The following is a 16,138-nucleotide window of genomic DNA, read 5'->3' as shown; positions in this document are numbered from 1 at the left end:
CCCACTCCAGTAGGTGCAACAGTAGGGAAAGCGTTGGATAGCGTAGGGGTAAAAATTACTATTCCCACTCCAGTGGGTGCTACAGTAGGGAAAGCGTTGGATAGCGTAGAGGTAAAAATTACTATTCCCACTCCAGTGGGTGCAACAGTAGGGAAAGCGTTGGATAGCGTAGGGGTAAAAATTACTATTCCCACTCCAGTGGGTGCAACAGTAGGGAAAGCGTTGGATAGCGTAGGGGTAAAAATTACTATTCCAACTCCAGTGGGTGCAACAGTAGGGAAAGCGTTGGATAGCGTAGGGGCGAAAATTACTATTCCCAATTAATTATTTTAAATTAATTACCAATTATATTTTAATTATTTACCAATTAATAATTAATTTAAAAATATTAATAATTTACATATTTATTTATTTAAAATTAAATTACGTCCCACCCTATTCCCCTATAAACACACAACCCGCTACAGAAAATAAATTACAAAAATGTAATTATTTAACAATTATTTATTTTTAATTAATTACCAATTATATTTAAATGAATTACCAATTAATATTTAATTAACAATTAGATTACATTTACATAATTAATTAATTATAATTAAATTACTTCCCACCCTATTCCCCTGTAAACACACATCCCGCTACAGAAAATCAATTACTAAAATTTTTTTATTTATCAATTATTAATTTTAAATTAATTAACAATTATATTTTAATTAATTACCAATTATTATTTAATTAACAATTAAATTAAATTTACATAATTAATTATTTATAATTAAATTACTTCCCACCCTATTCCCCTATAAACCCACAACCCGCTACAGATTTATATTACACAAATATTATTAAATATTAATAACTTACCTTATTTTCGATATTTTTGTTGTCTATATTTTATCTAGTCTATATTATGTCTAGTCTATATTTTTGATTCGATATTTTGGCTATTCTAGTCGATATTACTCGATATTTTTGTTGTCTATATTTTGTCTAGTCTATATTTTGTCCAGTCTATATTTTTTACTCGATATTTTGTCCAATTGATATTTTGGAATCGATATTATGTCTGTTTACCAGATATATGGCCTATTGCTGATTGCAGGGCCGTGTGTGGAATTTGTAGTAAGGAATTTGTCATTGCGATCCTATTTGATGACTCCAGGTTACTATGGTATACTACAAGAGCCAGCCTATACAAATTGATCAAGTATTTACTAGATACATGGGAATGGAATTTAGACAGCTTCACTCATACAATTCAAGCTGTCTTTGGCTATGACCTCACTATGAGCAACGGTTTACAGGTCATATCACATGCATTCATGTGCTAATGCTAATGTTAAATCCTATGAAGTAATCAATGTAGCTGGTGTTATCTATGCCCTTTAGAAATGTGTTGGTTGATACCGGATAGTCATGTGTGGTAAGGCAGTTGCAATAAACCAATTGTATATCTCATTTCAGATTCATCCAGGGCAAGCGAAGGAGAAGGCGCCAGCATCGATGGGAAAGCAGCTGCGCACAGTGGTTCTGGTTGTGAGACTACAGGCACGGAAGGACGAAGTGACCAATAGGGTGTTGGGAGTACCACAGAGGACACAAGCTCTAGTTCATCATCAGAACAGTCATTGTCTAGTGGTCACTCTTGAGTGGTGGTGAACCCCACAGGACTTGTTCCACCTTCATCCTTGTTGGCCACCCCCAGTTCCATCTCCACCCTCCCTGTTGCTCCCTACCCAGTTGGCCGGGCCTATCCCCTTAGAGGGGAGCTGTCTCCTTCGCTCAAGGCATCTCAGCCCCTGCCCCTGTTACCCTCACTGCCCTCAGTGAGAAACATCTCTGTGGGTCGGACAACACTACTGAATGCCATCCAGGTGCAAGCCAGCCAACTGAATCATATGGTCGCCCTACTGGAAGTCATCCACAGTTCTACATTTGCCCTACAGCAATCTCTTCAGGCTCTGGTCTCCTCCTTCACAGCAGCCTTTCACCCATCCCATACTTCCACCCTAGCCCCTTAGCCCCTTCCTTTTCCTTTTCCTCATCCATATTCCTTATTCCTATGCCTGTCGCAAGCACACTTACACATACGCATGCACTCATATCAACATCCCCAAGCAGTACACGCAAACAGAAACGCCAAATAACACAGAAACACCCATCCACTCATATGACACTCACTCCCTTCCATCACTGGCCCACCAACATAACCCCTGACACCACATCTGCACCCACAAACTCATCCATAACACCTAGCATTACAACATACATCACACCCGCAGTCCCATCAGCGCCCCCAGCATTCCCCTAGACACCCTCAAAAATCACAAACGCCCACACTCACCAACACAACAGACACCTACAAAACACAAACAGGAAACATACACACAGACACATGCACTAACAATACACCTGTAAATAGAACAAGAGAAGGCACCCTGCCTAGGGATATAATAGCCCTAGCTAGAGGGTCCCAAAGTTATATAAGAAGGGGTGATTAACCTGGGAGCTGACACTGCACACAACAAACACAAGGTCAAACCAATTAAACTCAACAGAGCATATTCAGAATATATATTTTTTTATTTCCTTTGAATATATTTTTTTCTTTTTAGAATAAAGATATCAAAAAAGTATAAAAAGTGAACAATACTTTCATTCTACATGATACAGTAGAAACATAAAAAAGACAGATACTGATATGGGGACAACAGAGAAAAAGGAGAATTATGCTACATTCAAACCTACCCAGTACCAGCCATACTTCAGACACACTATCAGACTAACTTATATACATTCTCTCACTCTACCTTATATTCTATCATTCAACTTTCATTCTTCCATTCATTCTTTCAATCCTGGCGTATGCAACACATAGATAATCAATATGTTGCAAAGATTGGGGTGTTGTTCCAGGCAGATGACTTTTACTACGGGTCCTGATGTAATTAGGACAAAGAACCGTATTCCTGGAGACACAAGCCGACGCGCGTTTCGGTGGCAGGCCAGTGAGGCCACACCTTCGTCAGGGCTGGGGGCAGTACACTGGGAGGGACACAATTATAAAATCTGTATATTATTTTGTTACGAGAAACCATAGGTATATGGAAGAGTATGCTGTGCTGGAAGGCTAATGCCTCCAACTTTCATTGATTGGAGTCCAGAGCTATAGATCCTGAAACGTCTTGGAAATATTCCATCAAGAGATAGCGGAAATAAGCTGGATATACGGGCATAGGAAGTTAAGAATTTCCAGATTTCTCCCTGGATGGATCGCTAATCAAACAGCATTGTCCAACGAAAACCTGATCGGGAGCCGGTGGCTTTGGAAGACGGTCTACAGACTTTGTTTTTCCGATGAAGTTTACAATGGCAGGCGGTTACCGATCAAAATTTCGGATAAACCGGTGCGCATTTCTGTACTGTGTTTTCCACTACCGGGAGTGACCGGTTACTCGAATTCCTTCCAAGAGCAGGCACACGTTTTCACATGGGGTTCCGCCGACTCCTCCTCTCGGCCTATTGCCACGAAGGAAGACGGGTAGATGGAACTCCTTCAACGTGAGGACCGTCTTCTTCCAATGGGGTTCCGCCGACTGTACCGGTCGACCTACTGCAGGAGACAGGATTTTCCTAACAATACACCCACCCACACCTGACATGTATACTCCCTCTATCTTCCAACCCCTACTCCCTCTCAAACATCCTGTCTATTTTCCCTAAAAAAGTGTCTTATTTGCGTTGCCCTTAGCCCTGTCAAACCCGACTGCGGTAAAGCCAAAAGGACCTCATCCATCTTCCACATCCCAATCCACCGCGAGAAACCTGATCAACCATCACTAAACCTAGCCATACCCCTAAGAAAACCAAGACACCTCCCAAAACTAAACTCACCCCTCCCAAACCCCCCCTTTAAGTAAGACCTCTGAGGTGCATGACATACCCAATGGATGCCCCTCTTTGAGGAAACTCCCTGGCAGTGCAAAGAAGGGCAAGTTTAATGGCCACAGTGTAAAAAAGGGTGGGAAGCAACCAATAGACAAAGATCCTTAAGTATTGCCCGGCGGTGTCGCCTCTTTAACCCACAAAATATTAATCAATGAAGAGGCAGGCGCTGGAGACTGGAAGGCAGGAAACAAGGGTTTATTCTCTCCGGAGGAGAACACATCAGTTCGGACAGCAAGTATCGTCACGAGGTGCTCTAACTGCATCTCTGAGGCCTGGCCTCTTATACACAGGTTTATTACTTTATTGCATAAAACACATCTCTGTCAACCCTTTGATGTACGGAAAGACATCCTCGGAATCCCCGCTTCAGGCCCGTTCCCACACACATTTACAGTTGAAGTCCCCACCCCGGTCACAACAGGTGATGATTCTCGCGCAGCTGGACATTCCGCCGATCCACGGAATGTGTGAGGTTGATCGGATCTCATGGGGTGGGGGCTTTGATCAACTCATGGATCCTTTGATGAGGGAAGCTTCCTACTGTACAGGTGGGGGGGTAATAACAGTATCCGCAGGGCCAGGTGGCGGCCTGGGAACGAGTAAGACAAACGGGCACAAAGGAAAGGGGGTTTTTATCAAAGGATCCGGGATCATGAAAGGAATGGAGGGAGGTGTCGCGCTGGGAACAGGATGGGGTTCCGAGGCAGAGCTGCGTGATAGAGGGGTGTGATTCTCATGGAAGAGCAGCGCAGATGGAGAGGGTTTATGGCCCATGCATGAGAGAGCGGGGGTGACCAGCGCGGGGGGGTGCTTGTGAGGGCGAAGAGCCGTGCTGGGGGTCAGCGGCGTGCAGAGGGTGGTTCTGACCAAGGCACCTAAAAATGGCGGGTGTGCACGACAAAAAGTGTGGCATCGGGGGAAAGGGCAAGATGGCGCAGATAATGTTTACCAAACCGTATTAATTTTCCACAACAGCAGTGTGAAAATGGACTGGCAATTGGCTTTTGCTTTACTTCATATTTTTTAATTTTTGGAAAAAAATGTATGCTCCTTGTTTTCATACACATTAGTCCTACCATTACTTTTTCAACTATTTGATGTTATTGGATACATTGGGATGTATGACTTCAGTTGAGTTTGTTTCACCCTGATTGATAATCCATTTGAAGTGGTTATTATGATCTGAACTTGATACCAGTGCTGAAGTCACACAGGGCAAGGGGAAATGTTCAATGGATTCATATGTGGGATAAAATTAAATTGGGGCTGACATTGCATTGGGTGGTATTTCATATGGTAAGTATTTTAGCTTGGCTTGGCTAATGCCAACATCATTAAGCTTGCATGTCTCCCTATGATGTATTTTATTTTTTATTTATTTATAACGTTTTGAATAGCGCGAACAAGACCCAAATGGGTATCAGAGTGCTTCACAATTTGGAGTGTCATGAATAAGAAAGGGATTCAAACCAATGTCATTTTAGAATGCATAGAAGTCAACAGTGACAGGGGGTATCAAAGGACATCACATTCAGGTAATGCAAAGCGTGCTGGGAGAAGAACACACATAACTAATGAGAGTATAACCAATCAACTCTGAACTTCAAAAGTGATAGTCTAATATAGTGGTTAGTCCAAGGCCAGTGAGTGAGACAAATAAGCCATGTTCAGTTAAGACAAGAACTTGTTCATAAGGATTATTTTCACTTCATTTATAAAAGAAGCCATTGACGAGATTCTGTGGACTTCCAGTGGGAAAGAGTTCCAGATCTACGGGGCCACTCCTAAGAAAGCTCTGCACCTCATTCTTTTTTTTGCAGAAGATCTGTGGATTCAAGAGGAGAGAGTTGCCCTTCTTGATAATCTACTCCCTCCAGATCATTCTAGTTTTTTCGCCAAGTAAAGGGGGATTGAAATCGAGGGCTTTGTGAGTCATGCAGGCGATCTTTAGTTGTATTCTTGCTTCAAGTCACAACAAATGTAAGAATTTAAGGGATGGGGAAATGTGAGCATTACTCTTTGTACCCGAAATCAATATAGCTGCGGCATTCAGGGAAGCCTTCAGTGGCGCCAAGTGGGGCCAAGGTATATTTGGGGAGGCCAGAGAGTGTAGCACTGCCGTAGTCTAGCCTCGCCAAAACAAGCGCTTGAACCACCTGCTTGAAGTAATCTTGTGGGAGGAATGGTTAGAGATTCCGAAGTATCCTCATCTGGTGGTTAACACCCTTGCAAGCCTTACTAATATGATTCTTCATGTTCAGATGCATGCCCAGGGTAATTCCGAGAGAGTTGCTGATTCAATATTGTGAGGAGAGCAGTTGAAGTCTGTGAGCAGGTTCATCCAGCGATCAATCTTGGGGGTATGATTAGGCGGAGATATGAGAAGGAATTCCGTTTTGGGTGTGGCAGGAGGTGATTCTCCGTTAGCCAGTTTTGAGTATTCGTCAGGGTGGAATTGAGTGCAGTGAAATCTTCAGAAGGGGTAATTTTCAGGTAAAGTTGTGTGGCATCCGCATACATGTGAAAAAGAGTGTTCGTGGAATTTAGTGCATTTGCTAATGGTTCCCTGAATATGTTAGAGTATGGGAGATAAGTAATGATATAGGTTAGATATGTGTTTGATGTGTGCAATTTACTCATGTGTTAATCCACACATGGAGGGATATAAATTGTCATACCTCTGTAGATATTTTTATGGACCAAGGACTTTGTGTCAATTTTCAAGTGTATACCTTACACCTACTTTATGTAAATGTGTGACAAATGCTGTTACTGCTGTGTTTGATTTCATGACTTGCACAGACACATTTACCAAAAATGCATGGCACTTGGTTACGCTATTGGTTGCTCCTGATTTACTTCAATCCACAGGTCCTATGCACATAGACATAGAGGTTTTGAGACATGTGCAAATTGAACTGTGATCCAGGGACACAGCCTTTCAGGGGTCCCACTGGTAGAGGCATACCTAGAGTCTTTACATATTGCTCTTTGAATTCTCCTCACACTGATTATTAGGAATCCCATTTACCTGACATTAGCTTTTTATGGGGAGGATGTGCGAGAGACCAATACAAAGATTTAGTAGAGATGGAGTGTTCCAGTTTCATGACACATCCATGCAGATATTTCTTTGATATCACAACAGGACATAGCATGTGAGCAATGTGAGAGTCTCACATAGATCAATAGGTGTGATATTAATGAGGAGGTGCTGTTGTGTGACATAATTTAACCCCTCACCTGCTGATGACGGAACCGCTCCGTCATCAGCCGCGGTGGCGCTGTGCTGATGACGGAGCGGTTCCGTCATGGCCCGCCCGACACTACTGCGCGGCGCGAATTCCACGCCTGCGCTGAGCGTTCTATTGAGCGGACGGGGCCATGACGGAACCGCTCCGTCATAAGCAAAGCACAACCGATGCTGGTGACGGAGCGGTTCCGTCACCAGCATGCGCCCGCCACATTTCCGCCCCACCCCCTTAGCACTGCGGTGGAATAGCCACCGCAGTGAAAGGGCTAGTGAACACATCACTATCCCTGATTGTGAGACGTAAACACATGTCAACTTTTGTGGCGTGTGTCTGTGCAGTGTCAGTGACCTAGCAAAAGAGGGCATAATTGAGCTTCAATTGATTGTATATTGTGGACAATTCCGAACAGGGACCCACAAAAAACATTTGGCCCAGGGACCACAAACCTCTTGCCAGGTCCATGGCTAGGCATATATTTGCTGAGCGTCTAAGTAAACAGCTAAGGGTATAGCTTACCATCAGTTGTGTTCACAATGGTGTCGATTTTGGACGTCATGCAGCAGAAGCAGCAGTACATGTAGGATTGGATCCATGATGGCACAGGACATGTGAAGCTGAGTACAGGTGAGTTTCAGCCTTATATCCCTCCCTTTCCACCAGCTCAGGTATGATGGTTGGACTTCCACAGTTGGAAAGGCACATCATAATTGAGCTGCTTAACACTGGTGGTCCACCCTCTGGCAGAGGCATTGGCCTATCCCGCTGCGATTGAGAATTCCTGTCAGCGGTGGTGATACTGCAGTGGTCTTTCTTCTATGAAATTGCATGAACCATAAGAGGGCAGTCGGATCTCCTAGTCGGCAATGATGAATCCGATGCTTACACGACAATGGACGTGGAACTGCCAAACTCATATTCAGTCCCTATGTTTACCTTTGCTTTGCTGAGAGTAAGGGCTTTCCATTAGTATGTTATAGTGGTTGACTACCTCTGTGACAGGGACGTAGACTATTGCTATAATTTTTTTGACTTTGAAGGCAAATTGGCTGTTAGTGGAGTATTCTACACTTTGGGTCAAATTACGAGTCTAACGGTATGGGGATGGGGGTGAGACAGTGGCAGTCAAGCCACTGCTGCACCAGGGAGCTGACCACCCCAATACAACTAGGACAGTCAGACCACCACAGCCGCCAGGGAACCGCTAGTCCTTGGTGGTGGCGCTGAGGTCTTAAGTCAGCAATATTCTTGGTAGGACCGCTGTGGTCCCGCCAAGCATAGTATGAGTTTCCTCTTGTTCCTCCTACATGAAAACATTGGCATAGAGGAAACAAAGGGGCCCTGTTGCCTCAGGGCCATGGGGTGCATGCTGGGTGGTATAACATATGCCCCTCTGTGTGCATGTACCCAGATTCCTGCATGGCATTGACTTTATGGTCCATGCCATGCAGGAACTTTTTGGGATGTTCCCCATTGCAGTGCCCATTTTCACAGGTACCACTGGCGGGCGGTCTATCCGTAGGTTTGGCGGTACTGGAGTGGACCACAAAACTTGTAATTAGGCCCTCTGTGTAGATTTTTAGATGTATTGCAATAGACTTTGATTAATGGGATAGTAGCAGACTTGTATGGTTGTGTGGGGGTATATTTTCCGTATAATTTGAATCATAGCTTAGTCTATGATTAATTTTTTAGGGTAGTAGTTATTTGTTTGTTCTTTTATATGGTTTAGGAGTTCAAAGAAGGTACTGCCTTGTTTATTCGGAAAGTAAGTGTGTATGAAAGGGATATTGGTGTTTTGAAATTCACCATGTATGGTGTATATTTGACACATGACACATTTTGAAGGTACCATCACTCATCCAGGTTTGGCACTGGGTAAGTTTCTTTAAGTTGTTTGCATGTGAGAAGATTTGTTGTTCATTGTTTTTATTTTCGTGTAAGAGGAAGGGCTTCTCTTTATTTGTTATTGTTAAATGCTCCGGTATGGCTATGTCTTAGTATTTTGTAGGAGCATGTGAGGTATCACTGGTCACTTTTTTAGTGCATGTAATTAGACGTTTTAAAGTGGAGATTGATGATTGTTGGTCTGTTATATGCTAAGGGACTTTAGGTATTATGCCTTTAAGGATTTTGGTTGAGGGTTCCTGAGAACTAGTGCTTATCTTTCGTAGAACTTGTCAAATTTCCCTAACTTCTATCTCTGTAACTTTTGGGGGGGGGGGGGGCTATGCTCTTTTACATTAATTAAAACATTTTCTTTTGTTGATGCCCTTTCATAGCATGTATTAGAATAATATTTAGTACATTTCCACTTCACAGATTTTGTTGATGCACTTTCTTGGCTGTACGTGTATCCCATATGACATGGGTCTCATTATGATGTTGTTACCACCAACAGGGGCAGCTCTGAGACCTGAACGGGGGCAAAATAAAGACTAGAATCCTAACAAAGGTTTAAGTTAAATCTCATATGTAGTGTAAAATACAAAGTAGCAATACCAAAGAATTAAACCAAAAAAACTATGACGTTGAGGAAAAAAGAAAAGAAAAAGGAAAAGAGTAAAGAAATATTTCAAACTTACAGGAGGTTTTCTGACAAAAAAATGGAAATTATAACAAATGTGCCTAAAATATGTTTAAACAAGTGATACCCCTACACAGATTTGATTATTACATATATGTAGAAAATGTATTAATAAGACAATGATAATAGAAATAGTAAAACAATAATGGCGCTCATCAAGTAACACAAACAACCATAAAGAGAATGTACTGTGTAAACATAAAAAGGTGGCTGAGGAAAACACTACATATATGTGGTTTGAATAAGACAGAAACAACACATAGCAAAAATGAATCCTCTTCAATCAGGGTTTTAACCATTTTAGAATTAGATGGTCATCATCAGGACGAACAATAATGAATACCAGAGGGTCCAATCGGAAATTCGATAAAAGCCAAAAAATGAACAAAGGGGTATCAGAAAAAATGATGTGTGTGCTGGGGTCACATCATAGCACAAGATGGAAAATATATTTTTAGAAAAGAGCCAATTAGAGAGGAGAGAGGGTCAAAAGGAATTGGTATCTGGTGATAAGTCATTAAATCCAAATGCTATCCCAAAGATCAGTGCAAATGCTCAAGAAGTAAAACATTTCCTATATCAAAGTAGTGAGGGAAATAACTTGAAAAGTTCAAATTCAAATTCAAAATCAAAACAAGCTTTATTCGATTTTAAATTAAAATCATAAAAGCATTTATACATCCATATATACATAAAAAAACACTTAAAAGTATCATAAAGTTAATCAGTACAGTACAAGAATAGCTTGTTTGATCGTTAAAAGACCTTTTACATAAAAATTCATTAAAAATAGCTAAAAACAGGCATTTCATTAAAGAGCGTCATCAGTCCAGGGTAGAATAGTAGCGTAATGCATGGATTTTCTCAAGTTTATGACAGATTTTAAAAAGCATGAAACAGCGTAAACTACATGGTTATCTTCCAGCTGTAGCATTTTCATGTATGCTGATCTGCATTTACGAATCCCCCAACGTTTAAGGAAAGGTATCAAAAATTGTTTCCTGGGGCTCGTATAAAACTTGCAGAAGAACATGATATGAATGTTTGATTGAAGTGAGGTACTATCACAAGGGCATATAAGTTTGGTGATAGACCAATCATTGCAAGTAGGTAAGGTGACCATGCGAAAAAAAGTCCCCAAACGTAAACGAGTCAGCAACATTCTGGGGTAGGGAATCTGTACCAGGACTAGGTAAGGTTGAAGTCCCTCCTTCGGTGTAATTTCCTGGTAACTAAGCACTGTGCTTTTGGATTTTTCGCTATTCCATCTGATGGTATCTAAATGGATGGTCATCATCTTTTTCAGTGCTATTCTGGGTATCCCTTCTAGGGTTATCAAAGAACTCAGGATGACCTAGTTCAGTGAATATAGGGGCATATTATCAAGGGGTTTTATCTCCGCTTTTTTGGCTTTAAAAGCCAAGAAAGCGGAGATAAAATTATCTCCCTATTACCAAGCTGTCGCTAACACCAGTTAGTGACAGCTAATAGGAGATAGCGACCATCTTGGGCCCTGCTTTGCATGTCAGTGATATTTATCACTAATGACATGCAAAGTGGGCGTGCCAAGATGTTAGCGACTGGAAACAGTCACTAACATCGCTATCTCCTATTACAAACTTTTGGAGATATTCGCGCTAAGCGCGAATATCTCCAAAAGCTAACACCTGCCCTGAGCAGTTCTTAGCCATGTTATCCAATGGGAGGTGGATAACATGGCTAAGAGCATTTGCTCGATAATGCATGAATATCGCTGACTTTTCAGCGATATTCATGCATTGCGGCCGTTTTTTATCGCATATCGCGATAAACCTTGCTAATAGCAAGGTTTATCTGCGATAAGAATCGCCGATTTGCGGCGATAATTTTTGTCTCTAAACAATTTAGAGACAAAAATGATCGCTAGTTGTTGGTAATATGCCCCAGAGTTCTCACATAGGATAACCATTTGATGTTGCCTACCCCATCTAGTGCTAGACAGTCTTTAATAAGATCTCTGTTCAGTTTGGCTTCCTGCGTGGCCCATACCTTATGCCAAGGCAAGATAGGGGACATCTTGATGATATCGCTAATATAAGTGACTCCCACCTCAATATGTGACATGTATGTAGATGTTGTTTTTGGCATTCCCAATAGATGGCAAATTAATTGATTTTCACAGCTCTGTAGGGAATGATCTTTCTCAATGCCCCATAGCCCAGCGCCATAAGTGGTTGTAGATACGCACTTCGCTCTGTAGACCTGGATTAATTCCTTGACTGGTTTACCACCAATTTTATCAGAGAAGGAGCGCGAAGCACCTATAGTTCGACTATAGGCCAGTTTCCGGGCTGCTATGGCAGCCTCCCAGCGGCCCCGCCTGTCGAACAGAATTCCCAGGTAGCAGAATCTATCTGTTGTTGCTATTCTTTGGTTGTCCAGGAATATGGTGCAGGGGGCCCTATTAGTCTTTGGTGCACAGGGCATGGTATAAGTTTTTGAGATATTCACTCTTAGGTCTCTGTCCCTCATGTAGCTTGTGAACTTATCTACAGCACGCTGTAAGCCAATTCTGGTCCTGGACATTAAAGCCGCATCATCAGCGTATAATAAAATGGGCACCGGGGAACCATTAACAGTAGGGTAATCGTTGGGTGAGGTTGACAAGTGCTGGCCAATGGAGTTAATATATAATGTGAATAACAATGGTGCCAATATGCAACCTTGTCTGACCCCTCTGGAAATAGGAAATTTGTCTGAACATTCCCCCTGTTGACCGTACCTCACTCTGGCCCCTGCATCTTTATAAAGTTCTTTGATGAAAGTTATAATGCGGGCGTCAATACCAATATCCCCCAGTGTTGTCCAAAGAAAGCCATGATCAACACAATCAAACGCGGAACTAAGATCGATAAAAGTTATAAAAAGTGTTCCGTGTTTGGCCTGGGTATATTTAGAGATAAGAAGGGACAAATTTAGGCATTGTTCTATCGTCCCTATTCCCTTTCTAAACCCATATTGGAGGTTTGATACCACTTGATGGTTTCCCTCCCAAAGTTGAATTATTTTTTAAGTGATTCTTCCAGCCAACTTCATCAGACCATCTAACAGGGATATTGGCCTATAACAGGTTGGATCATCTCTATTACCTTTTTTGAAAATGGGGACCACGATGGCATCTGGCCAGGAGGAGATGAACCCACACTGATTTCCCATGTTTAAAACGTTTGTAAGCAACGGGGCCCAAAGATCAGGTTCTGCTTTATAGACGTCCACCGGGGTACAATCCGGTCCAGGCGCTTTCCCAGATGCGCTTTCCCTGATAGCATCATATACTTCCTGACAGGTGAATAAAATGTCTATGGGAAATGGGGTAGAGTGAGAGTGAACACCATGATTATTAAGGGTTGCCCTTGATGTAGATGAACACACCCCGGGAATAGGTAGACCTACACCAGGGGTAGGGTGGTTATACAGTTGCTTGAAATGGTTTACCCAGGTGTCACCAGTTATGGCTACATCCATAGTGTTCTCACTATTATTCGACTTATACGAGGATTTAACCACCTTCCAAAAGGCAGAGCTATTTCTCTGTCTGGATGCCTCCATTAGGGACTCCCAAGCCTCACTTTTCAGTTTTGATTTCCTATCTTTAATAGCTAATTTATATAACCTCCTAGTCTGGCGAATGTAGTCCGAATCTTTAGGTATTAGGCGCAAGGCCCTTTTTAGCTCTTTCAGAGCAGTAGTGCATTTGCTATCGAACCACCCTGGGGATTTTTTAGTGTTCCCTTTGGGTACTCGGACCAAAAGGTTTTTAATTGTGTATTGAATATTGGAAAAGGCAGCCATTACCTCCTTTGGGTTATTATTTTCTTCGAGGCACACTGAAATATCAGCTGCACACGATGAAAAAAGGTTTTGAAGAAATCCTAGGGGTTGAATCTTTTCCCATTTGACAATATAACCATTTTTTTTAGTCAGGTTAATCTTAGGCGGATAAACGCAAGTGGTGGAATTTTTACTTTGTTGCCCCAAAACATTTACATTAAAGATTAATGGGTAGTGGTCACTCAACGGGACTTTCCCCGTTTCCCAGTGGGTTATGAGCCCGGGTGTCATAGAGGAGATTAGAGCAAAATCTATCGTGGAGTTACAGCCACGACCGTTAAAGGTTGACTCGAAAGGGGCAGGTGGCAAACATACCTGGTTGATAAATGACAGGTCAAAATGAAAAACAATGTCATTAAGGAGGGTCCCCATCTTGGTGTGGGTAAAGTGTGTGGGAGTGTCCTCCCCGTAATTTGCCAGGCCGCACAAACCTAGTGCATAATACGGTTAGGTGGTACAATTAAAATCCCCCACCCAAATGATCCGTTTTTCCCCCACAACTTCTTCTCCTAGTGATTTAATGGAACTCAGGATTTTTACCATAATGGGCTCCATCTCAGTGCTAGGCATGTTATGCATGTTATTATAAAAATTAACTAAGATGATATTATGTGAAAGGCCCCATTTGAAAGTTAGTATTCGTTAGTACAAGCTTGACTGAAACTTGTGCACTTTAACATCCCCCGTTGTTGATACGTATATGCAAAGACCCCCCTTGTTACGGCCCTGGGTCGAAGGGGTGGCTGGGGAATGGAAAATTTGGTAACCTGTTATGTGGACTTCATCCAAGAGCCAGGTCTCTTGTAAACAAAGAATGCTATGCTTTCGGATGATGTCCAACCATGCATTAAGAGTGATTTTACTTGCCAAGCCCGCTACATTCCAGGAAAGCAGTGTATGTGAATGATTACTAAATTCATCACGAATGGGTTCAAGATTTCCACTGGTATTTGAAATGAACAAGGGAGGGATATGCTGCGAATTCTGTATAGGAGGGGAAGTTGAATAAGATTCTTCTGGATGTAACAATTGGTGGCATTGATCTAAATTTATTATCTCCTTGTGGTCCCTAGCTGATTGTGACACTGACACTCCAGGTATCTTTAAAACTGTTCCTGGTGACCCAAAACTAACATTATTATTCATTGCTAACTGTTCTGGTTGCTTGTTATAATGGGTCATTGGCAACATCTTAGTTGATGAGAGTGTCTCCTCATCAGAGTACCTTGCCTGTCAGTCTAGATCTTCAAGACCTGACAGGACATCATATCTATTGACCAAAGGGATTTGCCATTGTGGCACATATGAGGGGCGCGGAACAAAATCCATATGCCCCCCCCCCCATACACTAGGATTTCTACTAGACAGTCTCAGTCTCGAGTTATCCCTCGGGTTTTGCCACGAAGGTCTCCTGGGCCTTACATTCATGTTCAATAAAGAGGGAACATAGGGGCGTTCGGAGGGGTTATTAAAAAGTTTTTCATCGTACAGTGATGCCACTAGTGGCTGGGGATAGAAATAGCTCAAGTCCCTTGTGGCGATACCATTTGCTCCACGAGTGTCGTACCAGTCAGTAATATGAGTAACCACCCTATGGTCCCTGAAATTGATGGCGATCACATCCCCTGGTATGTCTTTGGGCCTTCGTCCTACCCACCCTAGTCTCCTTACGTTCACTATCTCCCCATTAAGGTGGGGGCGGCAGTGGTCTGTTATTTCTAAGCCAGTAGGTTACCTTGTTTTTTAAATCAAAGTAGCCTTCCCGCCTACCTTCTAGAAGCTCAGGAACCCCTGTAAGTACAATTACGAAGGGGGCCGAATCAGGTGGTAGATTTATGTGGTGCTGAGTATTGTGATTTTTTCTCTGGGGGCGTCCAACTTTGTTCAGATCTCTTGTCAGTTCAGGTCTTGAGGGGGGAATATTTTTGTGGGCAGTATTAAGGGTACCCTTGTCTTTTTTCCCATTTGTTGTCAACCCCCCGGCTCCTGTGGGAGTGGAAGTTACGGCCTCTGGTGCTGGTTTCAATGGATCTATCCTAGCTTGTTTGGATGGAACAGCTTCCTTAACCCTCTTAGTAGGAAGATTTTCTTTTACATTATGATGTGATGCAGGATGTACCATGTCGGAGCCTGTCGATGGGGCCGTTATATGAGGTTTCTGACCTTCTATAGTTGCGGGTTCTTTGGTACGATCTGATTTTATGTAAAGTGCCAGATCTTTCAAGAGTTTAGTATTTTCATTTGCTACTTCTGTTAGGTTGGACAGATCATTGCCCAATTTTTTCACCCTCTCTAGTAAAGGCATGATTAGTGATTTCATGAGGTGCTCTATGTTTTCCACAGTACACGGAAATACACCATCTACTTGTACGGGAGGGATTAGGGTATTTAAATTCTCAGCACTTTGCTGGTTTTTCCTGGAGTTGTTCAATAATGTCTTTCCTGGGATGGATTTTCTAGAAAGTCTGGGAACTTTCGA

The sequence above is a fragment of the Lissotriton vulgaris genome, chromosome 4_1 (genome assembly GCF_964263255.1).
Source record: "Lissotriton vulgaris chromosome 4_1, aLisVul1.2, whole genome shotgun sequence".
Classification (NCBI taxonomy): domain Eukaryota; kingdom Metazoa; phylum Chordata; class Amphibia; order Caudata; family Salamandridae; genus Lissotriton; species Lissotriton vulgaris.
The sequence above is the reverse complement of the archived record's forward strand: the minus strand, read 5'-3'. Positions refer to the sequence as shown.